Genomic DNA, 10178 nt, shown 5'->3' with positions numbered 1-10178 from the left:
CCCTGCGAGCAGCAGCGCCCGCCTCCCCCGCCCCGTGTCCGCATCCCCGGGGGAGCCCCGCCGGACGAGCGGGGCTGCGGCGCCGCGGCCGGGAGCGGCCGCTCCGCCGGGGCCGCTGCTCCCGCTCCGGCTGTGCCCGGTGCGGGGCTGGAGGCGCCGGAGCCCCCGAAGGGCAGAGAGCACCTCCTGTCCTTGGCTCTGCGGGGCGGGAGCTGCCGTGCCCTGCCCGTGGCTCGCAGCGTGCCGAGCGCACGTCCCGGCACGGGCACCGGGGCACAGGACAGCGCTGGCACGGACACGGCTGAAGGGCTGCCCGCGGCTCCTCGGCCAGGGGCTGCTCCCCACAGGCACGCAGGGATGCTTCAGCCCGGACAGACACCACCGACAGCCGACAGGGACCCCAGGGAACGGCTGGCGTTACCTGGGAATGGAGGCACGGCCGTTTGCAGAGGAGCTTTGACAGCAACCCCTGTTTCTGACCTCCCCGAGCTCCCACACAGCTGCCAGGTACGTCCCAGCCACCCCAAATCTCCTCCCTCTTTTCCAGCCTGAGCCCATCATTCACCCGCAGCATTTGAGCCAAGGCAATCTTTCTTCACAGGTACTAAATGCCAAGCAAGAGGTGGGTCCCACCGGAGGTGTGCTGCAGGCAGGGATGTGCATCCCTTTCCTGAGGGAAAAGGACATGCAGAGGCCACTGCTGAGCCTCTGAAAGGAGCTGAGCTTCTGCAGGAGAGATGTTCTGCCTCAGCACAGGCCAGGAGCTCATCCAGCCACCGCCTTGTCCTGCTTTAAAACATCAGCTGGAGCCTGAGCTCCAGGGAGTGAAATCAGCTGAATTCCAGGGAACTCTGTCAAGTGACCCCAGACACATCCCTGGGGCTGGGGGATGAGGGTTTTAAATAGCAAGTTGTGTGGAATAGAGACCTGTCCTTGTCCTGATCCCACTGAGCTTCCCTGGAACCTCTGCTGGTTCCTGACACAGCTGGTGCTAAAGTGGCAGCTCTGCATGGGAATTTCCAATCTCCACAAGACACCGTCAGGTTATTCCAGCAGGAATTCAGCAGGGAACCTGGGGCTGTGGGTATAATTCACCTGAACTAGCAAAGCTGATACTGAACCCAAATCCAGGCACCATGCAGAGAACAATCTTTGTGCTAAAGCCCCTTGGCTGGGAAATTTCAGCAGCCAAATGTATGGAATGATCTAAATCCCAGCCGGCAGCATCCCCCAGAGTGACAATCCAAGTGCCAGGGTGGGAGCTGTTGTCCTTCCCTTGCTGCTGGTGGGACAAATTCCCTCGGCACAGCTGGTGGGGTGGGAGCTGAGAGCAGGAGGGGCGAGAACAGGGATGGGAGATGAGGCTGCTGGAATGTCACCTGGAGCAGCTGAACACGTTCTGTCCCTGCAGGAGCCAAAGCAGATCCCTCCTGGCCAGGCTGGATGGGAGATGAGGCTGCTGGAATGTCATTGGAGCAGCCAGGAGCCAAAGCAGATCTCTCCTGGCCAGGCTGGATGGGAGATGAGGCTGCTGGAATGTCACCTGGAGCAGCTGAACACGTTCTGTCCCTGCAGGAGCCAAAGCAGATCCCTCCTGGCCAGGCTGGATGGGAGATGAGGCTGCTGGAATGTCACCTGGAGCAGCTGAACACGTTCTGTCCCTGCAGGAGCCAAAGCAGATCCCTCCTGGCCGGGCTGGAGTTCAGCTGCTGGATCTGCTCTGGGGGAAAACTCCCTGCCCCTGCCAGGAGCACTGGCTCTGCTCTTCCTCCAGCTCCTGAGCAGTGTCAGGGCCACTGGGAGGGAGATCAAACCCAAAAAATCCCCACAGCCCACGGAGTGAATGATCCCAGCAGAGAAACACAGCATTGAAATCAAAATCTTACAGCTGTCAAAAAGGCTGTGACAACACTGCAATGGGATTCCCAGGAACCTTCTGGTTTGCTCTCGGAATGCTCTTGGTTCTCTTTTATGCATTTTTAGTCCCTCAGTGGGCAGCTTGTAGGATTTATTCTGGGACTTAGAGGCTGAGCAGGGTTGGCTCAGGATTGACCTTCACCTCTGGTGCTGCTTTGTGCAAACACAACGTGGCCAGGCTGGGTGAACTCGTGACCTCAGCTTTCCCCTCCAAAATGTCCCTCACTTATTTCCCTGGGGTGAGCTGGGATTTTGGCCCAGACTGTCACTCCTCACCTCCCCGTGCCCGCGCGGTGTCCGTTGTGTTCCCCACGGTGCCCTGGGGACACCAGGGGGTCCCTTTGCCTTTCTCCTGCCCCTTTCCAGCCTGAGGCTCCTCTGCCCGTGTCCCACACAGCACAGGGGCACAAAAGGGGAAAGGCTCCAGGAAACATTTCTGCAATTCCTCAGCAATTATTTAATTATTTAATTAATTATTTAATTATCTAATCACATTCTTCTCCTCTTCCCCAGGGAGAAGAACATGAACTCACAGCCACCGAGGCCTGACGGGTTCCTGCAGCGAGAGCTCAGTGCGTGTCTGCAGAGGTGAGTGCAGCACCTGAAAGGAAAAAACACAGGGGAAAATTTGATTTATTTTGCTTCAAAGTTATTTCAAGTTCTGAAAGCCCAACCAACTTTTGCTCTTGCGTTTGGTCAGGTGGAACAGGAGCAGTGGGCAGAGGTGGTGCCATTGATGCGGACGTGCCCGATGCTTTCTGGGGCAGAAAAAGGAGATTAAGCTCACCTTACATCAAGCAGGTATTTAAAAAGATTTATAGCTCTTCAAACATAGCACCCTTTAATTACCATAATGTTTCTTCCATGATTTTAACTAATTCTCCGTGTATTTTATAAAACTTAAAATAACACCTCCTCCCCATAAAACAGACTCATCAAGCATTAGACAAAAAGTCCTTGTGCCAGTCTCAGGCTTCCACATCTAACAGGAGACCCTCCCCATAACCAAACAAAAAATTCAAAATAACGTACCAAAAGTAGTCCTTACTAACATTAAAGATACAACTCAACTGTATCCAAAAACCCCCCAACTTTATTTCCTCCAAACACCAAATGCTCTTCAAATTTTAAATCAAAAACTCTTAAAAAAACAACAAAAACCATCACAACATACTTCAAATATAGAAAAGCTTAACCGTATAGATAAATATTTGTCAAAGCCCACAAAAAATAAAAAACAATCTAATCAATATGCTACATTAACAAAAATCCCACTACACAAATTAGTACCATTTGAAATGTAACATAAATAAAAATCTTTTACTAAGAAACATATTCCCAATAAATAAAACCACCCTGTAAAGATATAAGTAATAATCTTAACAAGCTAAAATGTCTCCAAAACCAAAAGACTTAAAAAACCTTAAATATTTATAAATAATAACATTCAATATGTTAAGTGTTAATAAAATCAAACTTAAATGTCAATACATTTAAATAAATACATTAAGTTCCTTTTTATCTATTAAAATTAAGTTTATTATTCCTTACTATCAAAATTCATTCAGTCTAAATTTAAATGTTATTTAATATAACTTATCCTAAATTTTATTAAAAATCACTTCTCTAAACTATGCAGTATATGGTTAATTTTCTTAAAAAAATAAAACAACTAAAATTAAAACAACTAAAAGAAAACACTAACACCTATGCAGAAGTAAAATAATACAATGTATTATATCATCAATTTCATCAAAAATTCTGTTCTTCATTACAATCTCTACTCTTTTTATTTTTTATAAGTAACGCCAAAAAATAGCAATTATTATTAATATGATACTATTTAAAAATTTTTACTCTATTTGCTTAATATATAAATATTTTTTAAAAGTTATCCTATCTTCAAACACTTACTACGAATTATATAATATAAATATATTCTTTTTTAAAATAAACAATATTTATTAAATATAATTATAATATTTACAACCAACTTTCATATACTTTGCCTCTCTATATAATGATCTAAAAACCACAAAAAATTTCTAATTCCTACTTTTTTATTCTCTACTTATACAGCTCTTAAAACAAGTTAACTCTCTAACTAATCTCTACACTAACTCTATAATTTAACCTAATGTTATCTCATAGTTTTAAATATTTTTCAAGACTAAAAAATATATTTCATTAATAACCTCCTCCAAACTGTTAATCTGATCACTTTCCTCAGTTATTACTACAAAATCACTTCAATATAAAACCCAACTACAACATTAATTTCTTTTTCTAAGTTTCACACTAAGTAATCACTCTCTCATACATTTCCTCCACCTTCACACTCTCAATATCCAAATCCAAACTCACAATCCTGTCCATAACCACCTTCAAATCTTTAAAAAAAGTTTACTATATTCAAATCTATTCTAAAAACACTTCTAAAAAATCCAATTATTAAATAATGTAATTAATCTTTAATCCTAACATTTTTACTCTTAACTACTATTTTTAAAAACATTATATAAAATTATATTAAGTAACATTCACCAATTAAAATTTAAACTATAACCTAATCCTAACTCTACTTAAATAAAATAATTAACAACAAACCCAAATATTTTCTACATCAAAAATAAAATTCAAATAATTGTAACTTAACAATTCAAGTTTATCAATATAACAAATAAAACTTATTTTTAAAATTAACTTAAAAATCATTATCCACACATAATTATTTAACTTACTACTAATTTAACATTTATCAACTGTTATAAACTCTTAACTAATGTACAATCTTTTAATACTTACTAATTATATAATTTCACCTGTTACTAATTATAGATATTATCTAAGTAATTCCTAATTATTATCAATTTCTTCTTTACTACATACATTATTTTACTCTTATATTTCTTCATGCTTATAACTGAAAAATTAAAACAACTTATATCATTATCTTTCAAATCTCTATACAATTTTATAAAACAAAACTTAACAATACTTATTTCTCATATCAAAACATAAAGTTTACTTGTATCTCAACAAGTACAAAAACCCAAGTAAATTTCAGTAAGGAACATAAAACCAGATCACACAAAAAACACACTCACCACTCCACAAATAAAACACCAATGTAAATACACAGATAAATTACACTATGTAAATACAAATGTAGATTACGCAAGAATTTCAACTTACACCTGACATCTTGTACTACACACACCAAAATATATAAACGTTAAGTTTCTTTATAAATATAAAAATCAATATTATAAAATTCTTGTTTAATAACTTAGAAATTATAAAATTCTATCAAATATTTTACTTCTACTCTATTTACTTTTTTACTTTTAATTATATCACGTTACCAATTAACCAACCTAAACCAAACATTTAAGTAACTTTAACTAAAGTTTCAAGTTTAAATACTTTATTTTTATCTAGCACTACTCAAAAAAATCCATTCTTTACTTGCTTATTTAATATACCAATAAAAAACATTACAAATAATCCATATAATTAAAAAGCCCTTACATTATTAACTCTTAATATAAAAATAGTTACCAATTTAAAACAAAAGTCATTTATCCATCAGTAGTAATCAAAATATAAAAGTAATTTTAAACCTTGAAACTTAAAATAAAAATGGTAGGATCACATTTTATACCACCTATTACTTCAACAACACTAAAATAATGAAATCAATTAAAATATTATCTAAATAAACAATCTAATTCTACATCCCTTACACTAAATAACTTTTTAACAAATATAAAAATATTAAATATGCAGTTTTACAAAAAACCAACAATAAACTTTCTTTTATTAACACACAAACATAAATATAAAAATTTAATAAATTGTATAAATTTATCTAATCACACAAAATCTACTTATAAAAGTGTACAACTTTAAGAAATATCAAAAATAAGAATAACTAATATAACAATAAATAAAATTTAACACCATAATTTAAAAATCTTATAACAAAATTATATATTTAAATTATATTATTATAATAATATTCCTAATGATAACACCTTCTTTATGTTAATATATGCGACAAATGCTTAACAAATCCATTAATAATTTTTATTTTTAATACAGAGAGAGAGGGGAGACGTGGGGATGGGAAAACCAGAAACTCCACGGACACTGAAGGATTTGATCTGCAGCCTCGGGAGAAGCTGGGATTGATGTGCAAGTACAAGACGCGGGCATTAAGCAGGAAAAGAACGAAATAAAAGGAAATCCCTTCTGTTTCTGTGGCTGTCAGTGAGAGCCTGCCCCGGCTGAGCGAGAGAGAAACCGCGTGGGCACGATGGGGAAGGGCTCGCAGGGCAGGGCTGGGGCTGTGTGGGCTGAACGGAGAGTTTGCACCTTCTGACAGGAGGCGCTGAGCAAAAGTCCCCTCGGTGCAGCGGAGCCGAGCGAAGGCGCTGGGCTGGAAAAGCCAAATAAAGGCCGGGGTCAGAAATTCCGGCTGCCTCGGAACAAAGAGCCGTGAGCGCTCCTGAGCCCCGGCAGCTGCTCGCTCTGTGAACCCCCACGCGCCAGGGCTGGGTTTGCCTGAGCCCCGAGTGCCCCCGGCCCAAGAGCAGCCCCGGCCCTTCCCTGCAAACTGCACAGTGATAAAACATGAAAAAAGGAAACTCTGGCCGGCAGGGCTCTCTCTGCGTGGGTCAGGGCAGGGCCCTGCGGGGAGCAGGGCGCTCCAGCACGGACAGCCCAGATCCAGAGCAGCTCCAGGGCTGAGCAGCGGGCTGGGGACAGCTGGGGACAGCCGTGAGCAGAGCCCGTCAGCCTCCCTCCGGGGCTGGGACTGCCTTGAGCACACAGCTCCTGCCAGGTGTGGCACCTTCAGACTCCTCGCCACAAACGAGTTCTGATCTCGCTCTCGGGGTGACCTGCACCTCCTCCCCAGAAACCGCAGGAATTAGAATTTCGGGCTGCTTTTACAAACTTCACGTCAGCTTTGCAAACGCAAATCCCAGCAGGTCCCTGCTTCCCAGAGCGCCGGTCCTCAGCCATCTCCACTTCCCTGGAAAACTGCTCCAGCCCCAGGCTGTACCAAGGTGAGCACAAGTCTGGAGAGGTCAGAACCCTCACCTGGACCGCTGCACTCGGAGCGAGATCCAGCTACAAATGGAATTCCAGAACCAGCCTCCAAAATGTTCCATAATCACACCTTTAAAATGGTTCCACAGGGCAACAGCTCCAGTGCCAGAGCAGCACCTGCACGAGTCCTTGTGCCAGCCCTGGTTCCCTGAAAAACACAAGAAACCAACATCACACAGGCCTTGTTTGCAGAATTCCTGATCCAAACCTCACCTGTCCCACCCAGCACTGAGGGAAATCTGACACAGTCTTCATAGGTAACCTTTGCTGAGAGCAGCCATCACCCCAGTCCTCCAGCCCGGGCAAGGTTTTGCAGGGAATGGACCCAACTTCTAACCCTGAACCTAAATTTCTGTCAGCTTTTGTTAGAAAGATACTGGAGAGTAAATCCTACAACAGATTAAAACATTGCACAAGGAATAACCGGCCCAGACAAAACCAAACCACCCCATCTCTGCTCCACCCCATTTCTCCCAGTTTTGGGAGAAATACTGATAGAGTTTGTAAATACTCCCCTTCCCTTCAGCACTGTCCTTCACTGTACATCCCTGGAGAGGATTTACTCCCTTTTTTGTGCCCAGCAGCAGCTCTGCAGCCCAAATCCCACTCCTCACAGACACAGCCTGAGCAGAGCTCAGGCAGCATTCCCAGCAGCGGATGCAATTCCGAGTTCCCTGCATTGCTCACGGGGCACTCGCAGCAATCTCACCTCAGCCCAGACTCTGTGCTCAGAGGGAAGCGCAGCCCGATGGGACACAGCTCTGGCCCCACATTCCCCTTGTTCCTGCTGGCCTGGAAAGCCACAGATAAACCCAGTCCCTCTGCCCCTGCACCCTGAACCCCAGGAGAGCTGGAGCTGAACCCAGATCCCGGCGCCCTGCACGGCTGCGCTGACGCCAGCACAGGCTGGGCACTGCCAGCACCGTTCCTCATTTTCCTCCCTCTGCTCCCAAATCCTGCCAGCCCTCCCCTGCAGCTCCTGCCCCAGCCCCAGCAGAGGCTGCCACCCAGCCCTGCAGCAGCTGGCAGAGCTGGGAATGCACCGAGAGCTCGGCTCCCCGGGCTCCGAGCCCCAGACCAGTCCTTGGGTGCACAACAATGCCCAGCCTGCCCCCCTGGGCACAGCCAAACACCACAACTCCAGCATCCCCAGGGAACTCTGGCATTTGCCCCTTCCCTGCTGCCCTTTCCCAGCACACAGGGGTAGGGCCGGGCTGTCAGAAATGGCATTCCCGAGGCAGTTAATCCCAGCAGAGAGGAAAAGGGGAACCCTGCGTCCCTCTGACTTACCCCACGGCGTGGGCAGGACCAGGAGCCCTCCAATGCACACCCCTGGTGCTGAAGCCTCTTGGCTTTGGCTGCTTAAACACCGAAGCTTCTGGCAAAGACGGGAGGAGCTTAATGATTTTTCCTGTCCTGATAGAGAGGAGGAAAAGAGCATAAGTCCACTGTGGAAGTCAAACGATCCCAGCTTTCACACTTCCGCTGTGATAGCTCACTATGGGGTTTTATCCATGAGAGGGGACACCAATTCAAATATAAAAGTGCCCTTTTCCAGCATTTTTATTCCTAACTATTTCAGACATTAAAAGGAAGCTCATTTTTCTTATTGCCTAATTCCTAGCCTAATTTTAACAGAACCATTTTTATCCCAGGCCCCACTGTCAGTCATTCAATCCTTTACCACGGGACTTTATACAAAGGAAGGGATACCTGGGTGCTGTGTCACAAGAAATCCCAAAGAGAAACGTGTCCAAAACCTCACAGAGAAAGGTTTCAAGGCGCTCCAGTGCACAGACAGCTGCTCATGCCTCGTCAGGCCACACCAGTTCTGTCACATCCACCTGAGCTGTGCAGGCGAGGCAAAGGCTGCCCTTCCTCCCAGGGAGCACTGTCTGAGACCACAAAGAGCCATCCTGGGTGAAAAGAACGAAAAGAAAATGTTTTCTGGCAGAAAATGAGTGTCTGTAATCAGAACTTCAGGACAGACTTAGTAACACCACTTTCATATGATAAATACAGGCCATGCCCATCCTTCCAGGCCAGGTGAAACCAGGAAGGAGAACTACAGGAAAAGCAGGAAGGCAGAGCCCCTTATTTGGATATATATAGAATGCCCCTATCAAATCAATCAAAACAAAAAATCCAACATATTGCACACACACAAAAAAAAAATCCAACACCAAACTCAATCCAAAAAAACCCTTGTCACAGCACCTGAACCAAGAGCCGTAACAACCAACAAGTACACCGTGACCCTTCTCACACACCGACTCCGAACAAAAGAAAAGGACCCAATGAATTCCTCAGGAGTGCCTCAAAAGCAGCGCAGCGAGGGAGGCTGGAAGATGCGGAGCCGCGCTCCCGGCCCCGGGCGCTCCCGGCTCCGGCAGGAAAGCGGCTCCTCCGGCAGCAGAGGCGGCGCCGCGCCGGCAGACCCCCGCCCGCTGCCCCCGGCCCGGCGGGGCCGGCACCGGGCCCGGGGGGCCCCGGCGGCGCCCGAGCCCCGCGCCCGGAGCGGACGGAGCGGCGGCACCGGCCGGCACCGGCCCCGCCCGCGCCGCCTCCCCCGCCCGCCGGCCCGGCCAAAGCTCCGCTCGGCTCCGCACGGCTCGCACCGGCGCGGCTCCGGCTTAGATCAACAACAACAAAATAATGACTCCTACCTCCGTAACCCCATCGTGCCCCAGACCATTCCAAGGAGGGCGGCAGGAGGGGCGGGCAGAGCCAGGGCCCCGCTCCGCCGCCCCGGCGGCATTTTCCGGCCCGCGGCCGCTCCCGGCGTCCGGAGAGGGGCGCGGGGCCGGGAAAGGGGCGCAGCCCTGCCCCGACACCGCCCGGCCCCGGCCCGGGAGCGCTGCGACCGCGCCTCCGCCGCCCGCCGGCACCGGCCCCGGCCGCGCTCGCCGCCGCCATCCTCGTCCGGCGCCGCCGCGGAGCCGCCTCAGCCCGCCCCGCACTCACCGACCCCGCCCCGCCCGCCGCTCGCTCCCGCCCCGCACTCACCGACCCCGCCCCGCCCGCCGCTCGCTCCCGCCCCGCACTCACCGACCCCGCCCCGCCCGCCGCTCGCTCCCGCCCCGCACTCACCGACCCCGCCCCGCCCGCCGCTCGCTCCCGCCCCTCGCCCGCCCGCCCCGGCACCC

The 10178-nt window shown here is 47.3% G+C and overlaps 2 long non-coding RNA genes across 3 annotated transcripts; one reads left to right on the top strand and one right to left on the bottom strand.

Moving 5' to 3' along the window:
* The first annotated feature begins 410 nt into the window (after positions 1–410).
* Positions 411–6172, top strand: LOC144246296 (uncharacterized). 2 transcript variants are annotated; one of them, XR_013339963.1, is made up of 3 exons: positions 411–507; positions 2431–2505; positions 2618–2826. It is a non-coding gene; the product is annotated as an uncharacterized LOC144246296 (long non-coding RNA). The 2 variants fall into 2 exon arrangements; XR_013339964.1 differs by lacking the exon at positions 411–507 and adding an exon at positions 6022–6172 and having other exon boundaries at positions 2446–2505; positions 2618–2718.
* LOC144246295 (uncharacterized) lies at positions 2360–9856 on the bottom strand. Its single transcript, XR_013339962.1, has 5 exons — positions 9699–9856; positions 8746–8948; positions 8323–8448; positions 7024–7180; positions 2360–2518 (listed from the first exon to the last, which is right to left on the bottom strand). It is a non-coding gene; the product is annotated as an uncharacterized LOC144246295 (long non-coding RNA).
* Between the last annotated feature and the right edge of the window lie 322 nt (positions 9857–10178).

Source organism: Lonchura striata, chromosome 5, assembly GCF_046129695.1.
Source record: "Lonchura striata isolate bLonStr1 chromosome 5, bLonStr1.mat, whole genome shotgun sequence".
Taxonomy (NCBI): Eukaryota; Metazoa; Chordata; class Aves; order Passeriformes; family Estrildidae; genus Lonchura; species Lonchura striata.
This window is presented reverse-complemented; position numbering and strand designations above follow the sequence as displayed.